The sequence below is a fragment of the Malaclemys terrapin genome, chromosome 1, assembly GCF_027887155.1.
Source record: "Malaclemys terrapin pileata isolate rMalTer1 chromosome 1, rMalTer1.hap1, whole genome shotgun sequence".
Lineage (NCBI taxonomy): Eukaryota > Metazoa > Chordata > Testudines > Emydidae > Malaclemys > Malaclemys terrapin.
Window position 1 is genome coordinate 206939214 of NC_071505.1, and position 12703 is coordinate 206951916.

The 12703-nt window shown below is 40.9% G+C and overlaps 1 protein-coding gene across 3 annotated transcripts in view; it reads left to right on the forward strand.

The window, feature by feature from the left end:
• The first annotated feature begins 601 nt into the window (after nucleotides 1-601).
• The window catches only part of TAB3 (TGF-beta activated kinase 1 (MAP3K7) binding protein 3), a 72722-nt gene continuing 60620 nt past the window's right edge, over nucleotides 602-12703 (forward strand). For all 3 annotated transcript variants that reach the window (XM_054005922.1, XM_054005923.1, XM_054005924.1), the window contains exon 1: nucleotides 602-880. The gene's annotated coding sequence lies outside the window, so the exon portion shown is untranslated. The remainder of the gene's footprint in view (nucleotides 881-12703) is intronic.

A 12703-nucleotide genomic window follows, 5' to 3' on the forward strand; every position in this document is an offset into this window, starting at 1 on the left:
CAGTTAGCCTGCAAAGATTTCATTTCCAGATCCACACACCAAGGCCAGAAGGTGCTGAGTGCAGCAAGTGATGGTCCTGGCCAATGTAGGTGAGTGCAGCTTATAATCAGCTCTACCAATGTGGGCCTGCAGCTGGGGCGGGGCCGTGTGTATCACACCTAAGGGAAGAGAGTTGCCGACCCTTCCCCAGCATAAAATGGAAAAAACAAAAAAACCCAGCGAGACCCCCAGGCTCTGCAAGGCCCAACGCGGGAACCGCGATTCCGCTGAGCGAGGCCTTAAAGCTGCTTCACTCGCACATGATTTTTTTCCGGCCGGGCTGCAACTAACACCCCCCAGCTGGCGCTGCGCTGCCCCCGGCCCCCTGCAGCCGCTGTCCCGCCGCGCAGACAGGGCGCGTGCAGAACGCAGGGCCACCCCCAGGCTTCTTAGCCCAACGCTCTCAGCTCGCTGCGCCGCACGCGCGCCCAGCCAGCCCCTGATCCCCCCCCCTCACATATTTAATTGTCCCCGCTGCGCGCCGCCGCTGGCCCTTTTCTCGTCAAGTCTCGCGATATCTGGGCCGGCGGCCGGCCGGCCTGGGCGGCGCCATGTTGGCGCCTGGGTAGAGCGGGCTGGGCCCCTCCCCTTGTCGCCAGGCCGGCGGCCCGGATCCCGGAAGCGCTTTACGGCCGCGCCCAGCGTTCCACAGCCCCCCCCACCCGCCCCCTCTTCTGAGCTCGCGCTGCCTGGAGACCAGTTCCCCCCTCCGCGAGCGGACAGGGGGGACCCGCCTCCGCCGGACCCAGGAGGAGGGGGGCGTCCCGGGCAGCCCCCGCCCCTCCCCCGTGTAGAACGAGGGGGAGCCGGGCATGCTGCCGCCGCCGCCCCCCAGCGCACGGTAAGGGCGGGGCTGTGCCGGTCGGGGGGGTCCCGGGTGCGAAGCGGGGCGAGGGCTGCGGGGGGAACTGGGGGCTGGGCTGCGGTGACTGTTCCTTGTAGGCTCCGACCCGGGGGGAGGGGAACCCGCCGCTCCTCTGACGGGCTGGGGAGGGGGCGATGGGTGCGTGGTGCCCTCCCCCCTCCCCCGGACAGCAAAACTTTGGCTGTGTGTGTTTGGAGGCGGCGTGGGGGTTGCCTGGTGATGCCGCGTAAGTCTGTGACCGGGAGGTGGCTTCTTGCGCGGGGCCACAACTATTGTCTGGCTGTTTCTGGTGTAAGTCATTGCAGGTGGGAGAGTTGCCACCGCCTCCTTCCACCCTTCGGCATGCTGACTCTGCAGCCTGCTGCTGTTGTGGTTTTGGCTGTGGCATAGAAGAGGTAACAATGGCCTGGTTGTGCTCTGTCCGGACTCCTCTCTGAGCTAGACTTGAGCTCCTGTGTGTTGTGTTCTGTAATCAGTCAAACATATCAGAGACACTAATTACACCTAATATAGATGGTTTGCTGCTGTTTTGAAATTCCTGTTTGAGGGTGTGTTTACACTTCCTTCAGACATGACTTGTAATCCCATATCAGCTTTTCCCCCGTCTAAGATTTTTCTTTTCCTTTTTTTGCTCCTGTTAAATATGCCCAAGAATGACTGTGTTTTAAAGTTTCATAAAAGTACTGTACGGTTCCTTTATCTTTGGAAAAGTGGCATGGCCTAAATGTGCCAAGTTAAAAGGTGGTTCTTAATAAAGTAAAGCAAGACACTGTACTAACTTTTCTATAAGTCTATGTAAAAGCGGCTGTAAAGATTATGATAAATGATATTGTTAGTTAACATTGTTTGCTAATTGTCTTATATCCTATTTTAAACTGAGGAATCCTTTAAAAATGGTAGTTGCTTTTCTAATTATTACAGTAGGCTATGCAGTAAATGTTCGTTGCTGAAGCCTTGCCGGTATGATTTTCTACAATGACTTTTTCATTTTACATAAACATTAATAGGACAAATCTCACTGCTGATTTATCAACTCTCAGTAGAGAATCAGTACTACAAGAAAAAAGTACAAACTGTCAGTTGGTAGACTGGTAGCCTATAACTGGTATATATGAGCAGTTTACATTTTGAGTATTTTTTAAATTAAACCCTCTTACAATGGAAAACATGCCTTTTATTAAAAGGAGTTTATTTTGATAGTTAAACTACTGATTTTTTTTCTTCTTACAGTAGAATAACATAAAAAGCTTTCTTTTCCTAAGTAAAACTCCTGAAGTTTCTGTTTGCAAAGCTTCTATTCATTTTATAAAATATAGTAGAAAAATGGTGTTTGTATTTCATGTTTTAAGATCTATATTATAAAGTGGAACTATGGCTTTTACTTGAAAAATAAAAATTCTCCCTCTCTCCTGTTAGTATCATTTTATACTCTGCAGGTTAAGTTGTGAATTGAACTTGTGATTAGTGAGGTTACAGGCATGGTGTACTACTATTCTGTCTGCTGTGCATTACCAAGGGATCCTTGCTGCCTTGTATAATAGTGGTGTGGCTTATAAGAAAAAATAACTATTGACTTGACTGAAGCTGTGTCGTTACCGCAGAATGAGAATAGCCACTGTGAAATGTCACACTACCTAACTCAGGTGTTAGGCTATGTCTACGCTACCATGGTAAGTTGACCTACATTGTACAACTTCAGCTATGTGAATAACGTAGCTGGAGTTGACGTACCTTACGTCGAGTTACTGCGGGGTCTGCACTGTCCCGTCGACTTACCTTACTCTTCTTGTTGGGGGTAAAGTACAAGGGTCAACTGGAGAGCGATCTGCTGTCAATTTGGCAGGTCTTCACTAGACCTGCTAAATCAACCGCTGGTGGATCGATCTCAGTGTGTTGATCCTGGCTGTGGTGTAATACAATAAGGCTACATTTAACAGCTGAGAGTTGTGTTAGCTGGAGCCTATGCCCCTATCAAGCCAGTCATCTTGAGTTAGTATTTTTGTGTGTGGTTGGGACTTGAGTTAGGGGCAACACTCAATTTACAACTTAAGATAACTCTGCAGTGAAGACAAACCCTGAGACTATTGGTTTGCGAAAAAGATGCTGAAGGAGCTCCTGAAGTAGGCAACATTGAAAAGTCTTGATAGCCTAAATTGTATAGCTAAAAGCGATTTTCTCAAACTGGCACTTCGTCTTAGGTGTTGATAAACTTGTCCATGCTTATTGATCTAGAAAGTCTCCTAAAAAGCAGGTTTTAGTTTAGTTCAACTGTAACAAAACAACTTCATATTGGGGTATTTTATCACATGTGGTCTTGGCAAAGATTTTTCAGTATCCAAGAAAAGTAGTGTATTATAATGGTAGATGGTATTGGAGAAATTATTAATCAAGACAGGTTCTGATATGTTTCTAGTTCAAGCTGTTAATTTACTGAATATGATGCAGGACTTAATGGGTGAAGGTCTATAGCCTGTGTTATGCAGGAGGTCATATATAGGTAGTCATAATGGTCTCTCTCTTGGCCTAAAAATCTATCAATATTAAGTTGAAGAGTGCATAGAAAGTCATTTTATGCCTCCGTTGTTTTTTTCAAGCCTAAAACACAGTTCTAATCTGAAAAGCAATTCTGTAAAAATAGCAAGTAGTGTTTTGTTTGTCTGTGATTCTATATTATATTTTCTCAGTTTACAAATAACAGGTTTTTTTCCTAAGCAGAAACTTGTCTTGGAATCTGGCAAGATTATTTTCTTGCCTTTTGCATTATCGTAGATAATAAAGATTCTGCAGGCCAAATGTTGTTTTCAATATTGCCTCCTCTAACCCTGTAGCTTTAAGTGGACTTATTTAGGATTCAGAGTAGCAGCCGTGTTAGTCTGTATCCGCAAAAAGAACAGGAGTACTTGTGGCACCTTGGAGACTAACAAATTTATTCGAACATAAGCTTTCGTGGACTACATGCATCCGAAGAAGTGGGCTGTAGTCCACGAAAGCTTATGCTCTAACAAATTTGTTAGTCTCTAAGGTGCCACAAGTACTCCTGTTCTTTTTACTTAGGATGTAACTGAGGGCCATGATTTCAAGACAGCTGCTCCAGTCCTGCAAAGATTTACACTTGTACTTAACTTGAAGTAGGTTGAGTAGCCCCATTATAGTCTGGCCTGCTGAAACTATATTAAGGTGGCGGGACACCATCCAGAAACAAACCAGTCAGGTTTTTGAGTCCTGTAATGTATTATTAGGACTTGTCAATGTCACCTTATGCCCCCTTTGATATGGAAACACAATAAATAATAAACATGAACCCCCTAAAACCATTTTTACTGAGAAAAAGTTCAGAATAAAACTTGTACTTGTAACCAGTACATCTCTAAGTTGGGTAACATTGAGGGTTTTTTAAGTTTTTACTTTTACAGCAACAGGTCCATAACAGCCAACAATCAAACTACTAACTCAATGTTTTCTATGCTTAGTACATTTTTTTGAAATCTAAGGCTGGTAAGTTTTAGTGAATGTCCAAAACGAATGAGTATAATATAGTTCCAAATTTTATTAAATTTGGGTATGTTAAATGTGTTGTGTACACTTTCTGTAGTTGAGTCTAGTAACCTTTTTACTTTTAGAAACATCTTTCCAAAAATGTAAGATGAGCTTTAATTAATATTAAGAATCTGGAATAATTTCTTGTTGTAGTTGAACCAGGTAATGTGTCAAGCTTTAATATATCAAGAAAGACATTGATTTTTGTCAAATAATCCAATAAAACATACATAATGGAGAATAAACCCTATGGAGAGGTTTCCTTTTTATGTATCAGAGCCTCCATATTATTTTTTTCTTGGGCACATTTTTGAACTTTTCATTGGGGGTAATGATACAAATGTACAAAACAAAAATGTCTGCCAATGTTTGTGGTTTTGTAGTTATATTTTCTCCCCCCTGCTCCCCTTTGGTGTGTGGAAAGCTCTCAAAAACCAAATGGGCAAATTATACAGCGGAAGCAGTAAAGTTGCCTAGGACAGTGTAACCAAACTAATATTGGATGTTTATTTTCAGCAACAAACAATAGCAAAAAATCAGAGGTTAGTGACTTTTTTTCAGTTGAAGGTGCCCTTTTAATAGCTGTGTAATACATATCTTCTGCATGCTCCACGTTTTAAAAACAATATATATTTTGTGCTATCTTGTCTGCATAAAGAATATGCGAAATGAGACTTTCTTGTGAAAGACTGATGATAACCGTTTTGCTGAGATTGCATACAAATAGATGACAAATGCCAATTCATGTCTGTGAGGGATTACAGCTAAATGAGGAGAGAGTTAGACAAAATAAAAATTCCTCTTGGAGGGCGGGGCAGAAATTTATTTCGACTGTCAGAAGTGCTTTCTCAAAATTATTTTCAGAACAAGATCCTCAAGAGATTCTACTGAACCTCAGATAATTTATTTAAAGCAGGTCTCGCAAAGGAGAGCAAATGCTGAAGATGCCAGCAATTGTCTGCAAATTTGTCACATACCTGTCCTAAATTGAACAAATTCTGGCCTGACATACATGCAGAAACCTCTGTGGTATTGAATGTCCTGTTCGGTCTGCTTATTCTTCATGAGGTAGATATCTTGGCTGTAGCCTCATTCTAGTATCAATAAATACTTAGAAGATGGAGTTCTGATGTTAACATTTTAATGCAGTGGTTCTCAGTTTTTCTAGAGTACTGTACCCCATTCAGGCGTCTGATTTGCCTTGCGTACCCTGAAGTTACACCTCACTTAAAAACTACTTGCTTGCAAAATCAGACATAAAAATACAAGTGTCACAGCACACTGTTACTGAAAAATTGTTTACTTTCTAATTTTTACTATATCATTATAAAATCAATTGGAATATAAATATTGTACTTAATTTCAGTGTATCGTATATAGAGCATTATAAGCAAGTGATTGCATGAAATTTTAGTTTGCACTGGATTTGCTAGTTCTTTTTATGTTGCCTGTTCTAAAACTAAGCATATATGTAGATGAGTTGCTGTATCTCCCTGAAAGACTTCTGAGTACCCCCAAGTGTACATGTACTTCTGGTTGAGAACCACTGTTTAATGTCTACCAGGCACTTTGATTTCAGAAGTTGGCCACTGATGCAGCTTTCTTATTAGTGGGATGAAAAACTGAAAGAAATATGCTAAAGTTGAAGAAATACATAGATATTCTGGATAAAGAAGAAATGTATGATGCTGGTATAGGTATTATAATCCAAAATTTTTGTAACACTGGATCTTTAGTGTTTTACCTTTCTTTTCCCCTTAATCTTTTTCCTTGATCCTGTCTCCTCTTGTACATATATTAGACCTGATAGATCCCACTACATATGTCTGCTCTTCAGTTTACTGAATGTTCTAATTGACCCAGATCCAATAGGTGAACAGACTTTTTCCAAAATTTAAAACAAGTTTTTAAAAATGATAGAATTAGTGCACTAAAGTTCAATTGCTTTCAAATATAATTTGCATAGTAAGTAGACTTCGTAAAATCATGCGTCAAGTTTTACCAAATAAGTTGATCCAACAAGCTGGGATTTTTTTTATTTACCCCTATGTACTGTCTTACAATGACCAACATAACACTGTAATCATAGTTCAGTAGTTTCACAGTATAGTATAAAATGGAAAATTGGTTGTGTGATTGGATGAGAAGATTCTTAGAGCACTTTATTAAAAACCTGAATTGTGATTTTTGTGGACTTCCTAAAGTCCACCCTAGAGATTGCTGTCCATATTCTCAGTTGCTGTAGGGATTAGATGTCTGGGAAGTGGCAGTAGACCGTTGACCGGAAAGCAGCTTTTCTTTTTATGAATGCAGTCCAGGAAAAAACATCTCTTGCAGCAATTTTTATATGCTTTCTATATTTTTTGCACTTCCTCTCCTGTTAAAATAAACACAAGTGCTTCAATCTGCCTATCTTTGTCTCTAATCCACTCTGAGGTTTTTATTCTTCCTTTGCTTTGAATACCTCGTTTCCCACCCATTACATGTGTTTAGAGACATGTCCTAAAGACAGAGCTTTTGTCAGTCCTGATAAAATGCTGTGGAAAAAAAATGGCTCACACTCCATTTGTTTTATTCTTTATTTACTTTTTTTATAATATGTGATCCAGGAAAAAACATAAAAACTGTAAAATATGTGGATTTATGTTTTCATTATGCTAAGAAATATAAATCCCCAATAGTATGAACATGTATTAAAAAGAAACTTCTGGTCATTTCCCTTTTTTGTACGGTGGTTGTGATAAATGTGTTAGGTGAGTGGCAGACACCACTGATTTGGTCAACTTAATGTATCCTCTCTACACACATGCACATCATACATCATTTGAAGGCTTATTGTGTCTTCAAGATAAGGTGTGATGTGGAGCAGTCAAATGGTGCCGTTATCATAGAAATAGGGATAACGAATGATACCATCAACACGTTAAAATGACCACTTTGGAATATTTGCATTCAAGACATAAAATTGGATTTCTTTGTGGCCTCAAAGCATCACAACAACTGTCCGGTAAAACAAAATATGATAAGTTTGTACAGGTATCACTGAAATGTAATAGGTCTGGTGATATTTCTAGTCATCATTATTATCATAACTAGGGCCCTACCAAATTTATGGACCATGAAAACCGCATCACAGACCGTGAAATCTGGTCTCTCCCCATGAAATCTGGTCTTGTGTGCTTTCACCCTATACTATACAGATTTCATGGGGACCAGTGTTTCTCAAATTGGGGTTCCTGACCCAAAAGGGTGTTGCGGGGGGGGTCACAAGGTTATTTTAGAGGGGTTGCGGTATTGCCACCCTTACTTCTGCACTCCACCAGCAGCAGCGTGGAAGTAAGTGTGGCAATACCATACCATGCCACCCTTTACTTCTGCGCTGCTGCCCTTGGAGCTGGGCGACCGGAGAATGGCGGCTGCTGGCTGAGGGCCCAGCTCTGCAGGCAGCAGCACAGAAGTGGGGATGTCAGTACCATGCTATGTCATCCTTACTTCTGCACTGGTGCTGACGGTGACTCTGCCTTCAGAGCTGGGCTCCCAGCAGGGTGGATTTGATTTAAATCAAATTGATTTCAATCATGATTGAAACCACTAGTCAGGAAGACTTGATTTAATCATGGATTTCTAAATAAAAATGCATTCTTGTTAGTTGTTATAACCTTAATACATATTCTTCACAACTCAGATGTAGGTTTCATTTTTAAGGGTACCCACTATACATTTTTAAAGTGATTTATTTTGAGAACTTTTCAGATTAGTTTTACAGCTGTATCAGAAAATGAAAGATTGTTTGGTTATTTCATTTACCAAAGGTAATTGAAGCAGATCGTTCACCTCCCAATGACTTCATAAATATCTCCAATTCAACAGGTTTAATCATTAATATTTGGAGGATTTTCTTGCCATGTTGTATTGGGAGGAGAACATCACCAGACAGACATTTAAATTCTTTTATTTAACTAAAACAACAATATTATGTATTCAACAGCAAACATATAATATTTTAACAAAAAAAGCATGTGAATTTTTGAATTTAGTTAAACATTCAAGTTTTTAAAATCAGGTTTGTTTTTAAGATTTTTTTTAACTAAAATAGTTAAATGAAATATTTAAAAAAAAATTAAATCGACATCAGCCAGGTCAACACAAGAAACTTAAAATATTGGCTTCTGCTGCTAACTCAGTTGTCTTCACCTTCATTTTCCTGTTTGTTCATAATTTGGAAAAGAAAAACACACTTTCCTGCTTTTTTAGGTCCCAAACAATTTCTGAATTTGGAATGAATTAGTCCAAAGGAAGAAAATATTTTTTCTACGCCAGCAGAAGAAGCTACTGCTATTAAAAGTGAGATGATCACTTCAACAGTCTCTGAATCCAAGTGCTTAAGTGACTTCCACCAGTTCACTGGTGTGACTTCCTTTAAAACATCATCAGCAAACATATATTTCTTGAATGGTTCACCCTTAGCTCTGAAGTTTATTATAGTTGGCATTATGGAGGGATGATTGCTGGATGTCCATATCGTAGCCAACTCCTCTTCTTCAGCAGTTAAGGTTTGACACTGTCCCATTCGTTTTTTTTTAATGCTTGTAATTTAACTCTTATTGCATATTTCTCCTTTTAAGATCTCACTGAGTTCTTTCCAGATTTCAACAGTGTCAGCAATAAACAGCTATTTCCCTGCATTTTGTTAAAGGCTACGGAAATAGGCTTCAGGGTACTTGGCATGTGTTCAACATTTCTCTTAAGCCCAATGTTCAGAACTTTGGCTGTGACAGTGCCATACATTTTTTTCACGATTTTGTTCACAAACTGTCATCAGATTAGGCCAGTTCCTCATATAGTGCTCAAAACTGTCCACTACTGAGTTCTATCACATGTCTTGTGGGAGAGTTAACTTGATTCGTCCCACTTTTTTTCAGAGCAGCTGCTGTAAAGTGATTATTACGGAAGTATTTTGCAATTTCAACAACATTAGCCTTTATTTCTGGAACACTGAAGTCTTTGGCTAGGAGGTGCATCAAATGAGCACTGCAACCGTATGTTATTAGCTTGGGACTCTCTTCTAAATAATTTCTTCTCATCTTGGATACATTTGCAGCGTTGTCTGTGACCAAGCTGTGTACTAGACATTTGAATTTTTAACAGTTTGTTATAGTTTTTACTGCTACTTCTTGTAAGTATTCTGCTGTGTGTGCATTTCCTGATGTATCAATTGTTTCTGTAAGGAAGACATTCCCTTTTTCTGTTGTCACACAACACATACAACAGGATCATTGTGGTCATTGCTCCAACCATCAGGACTCAAGTTAACAATTTTACCCTCTAGACCTTTTGCACACTGCTCAATTTCTCTATCATACACTTTATCCAGCAATTTGGCTGTGACATCTGCTCTTAATGACTGAACCATGTTAATGAAGTGTGGGTTCTCAATCATATGGAAAGGAGAGTTGGTTGCATAAACAAACTGGGCAATTTTTTCATCAATTACCTTTTTGTAATCTTGCTGGTTCTTATCACAAACTTGTCTATCGTCGTTTCTGGATGACGGAGATTTTTTTTTCTCTTTTTGCTACAGGTGATATACTGTGGCTATGTGACGTACATGATACTGAAACACTATCACTGGCAGATAACTCTGAAACTATAGAAAATGATGCTGATCTTGAAGGTGGATAGTCTTCAGAATCCTGTATGTTGACGATGGATTCTCCTAAACAAAATAAGTCAATGCAATTATTTAATTACCATATTGATCATTTAGTATTACTCGTATTCACTGACATTCAGTACTACTTTAAAGGTGAATTTGTAAAAGGAAGATTTGTCTATTTCAGCTATGTATTTTTTATCACAACTGCATCTAAAATGATAGTACCATAGAGTAACAACTATACTTTTTGCTCAAACATGAGAATTCAAGAATAGTCCAGAAGGAAGACAGTCTTTACGAAAGAAAAATGAAATAAAAAAGTTTAGCAACCTGAAGATCCTGCATGTTCAGACATGTTCCTTTCATCATCTTCAACACAGCTTCCTCCTAAGAAGGAACACATCTCATGATGTTGTTTCATTCGGGCAACTAGGCCTTGCATTTCTTTGTTGCACTGTTTACATTTTGCACACATACCTGTCTTACCCACAGGTAGAGGAACTTCATTCAAATATTCCCAAATTGGGTTTGTTTTACAGCCTGCTGCCATTATAGGTTTTCCCTTCTAGTGAAAAACTGGATGTGCACAAGTCCATGGGGCCGGATGCGCTGCATCCGAGGGTGCTAAAGGAGTTGGCGGATGAGATTGCAGAGCCATTAACCATTATTTTTTAAAACTCATGGTGATCGGGGGAGATCCCGGATGACTGGAAAAAGGCTAATGTAGTGCCCATCTTTAAAAAAGGGAAGAAGGAGGATCCAGGGAACTACAGGCCAGTCAGCCTCACCTCAGTCCCTGGAAAAATCATGGAGCAGGTCCTCAAGGAATCAATTATGAAACACTTAGAGGAGAGGAAAGTGATCAGGAACAGTCAGCATGGATTCACCAAGGGGAAGTCGTGCCTGACTAACCTAATTGCCTTCTATGATGAGATAACTGGCTCTGTGGATGAGGGGAAAGCAGTGGATGTGTTATTCCTTGACTTTAGTAAAGCTTCTGATACGGTCTCCCACAGTATTCTTGCCACCGAGTTAAAGTAGTATGGGCTGGATGAATGGACTGTAAGGTGGATAGAAAGCTGGCTAAATCGTCGGGCTAAATGGGTAGTGATCAATGGCTCCATGTCTAGTTGGCAGCTGGTTTCGAGCGGAGTGTCCCAGGGGTTGGTCCTGGGGCCAGTTTTGTTTAATGTCTTTATTAATGATCTGGAGGATGGTGTGGAGTGCACTCTCAGCAAGTTTGCAGATGACACTAAACTGGGAGGCATGGTAGATACACTAGAGGGTAGGGATTGGATACAGAGGGACCTAGACAAATTAGAGGATTTGGGCCAAAAAAAACCTGATGAGGTTCAACAAGGACAAGTGCAGAGTCCTGCACTTAGGATGGAAGAATCTCATGTACTGCTACAGACTAGGGACCGAATGGCTAGGTAGCAGTTCTGCAGAAAAGGACCTAGGGGTTGCAGTGGACAAGAAGCTGGATATGAGTCTACAGTGTGCTCTTGTTGCCAAGAAGGCTAATGGCATTTTGGGCTGTATAAGTAGGGGCATTGCCAGCAGATCGAGGAACGTGATCGTTCCCTTTTATTCAACATTGGTGAGGCCTCATCTGGAGTACTGTGTCCAGTTTTGGGCTCCACACTACAAGAAGGATGTGGAAAAATTGGAAAGAGTCCAGCGGAGAGCAACAAAAATGGTTAGGTGGCTGGAGCAGATGACTTATGAGGAGAGGCTGAGGGAACTGGGATTGTTTAGTCTCCAGAAGAGAAGAATGAGGGGGGGATTTGATAGCTGCTTTCAACTACCTGAGGGGGAGTTCCAAAGAGGATGGAGCTCGGCTGTTCTCAGTGGTGGCAGATGACAGAACAAGGAGCAATGTTGCAGTGGGGGAGGTCTAGGTTGGATATTAGGAAACACTATTTCATTAGGAGGGTGGTGAAGCACTGGAATGCGTTACCTAGGATGGTGGTGGAATCTCCTTCCTTAGAGGTTTTTAAGGTCCGGCTTGACAAAGCCCTGGCTGGGATGATTTAGTTGGGGATTGGTCCTGCGTTGAGCAGGGGGGTTGGACTAGATGACCTCCTGAGGTCCCTTCCAACCCTGATATTCTATGATTCTATGTGAGAGAATGGTATGGTAGATCTCAAATCAATGAAGGCTATACTCGCAAAGACTTCAAGACTTCTGGAATATGCTGCTCAAACAGTTTCACTTTTTGTTTCTACTGCCTGTCCCTCCCTTTTCACATTATCTCGAGACTTCTCCTTGTCCAGATCTATTCCGCCCCCCAACTTTTTGAAACTTTGCAATTTTAGAGAGAGGTAAGGGATTGACTCTGTGTACACAAATTTGCAGAGGGACAATAGGGTTGAGGTCTGTTATTTCTCACCTCTGTATATTTATTTTAAAAACCTTTTTGTTGTTAACAAGCATGTTATCTCTGGAGACACAAATCCACAGTTTGAGAGCTGCAAAACTAAGCATCTTTGATGGTATCTTCTAGACTGAGCACTGAGTCCCATTGGGATAGAAAGATTAACCGAAATAATCTATACAGAAGCCCCTGAAACCCCATAAAATTGGGTCCCTAATCCATGAACTAT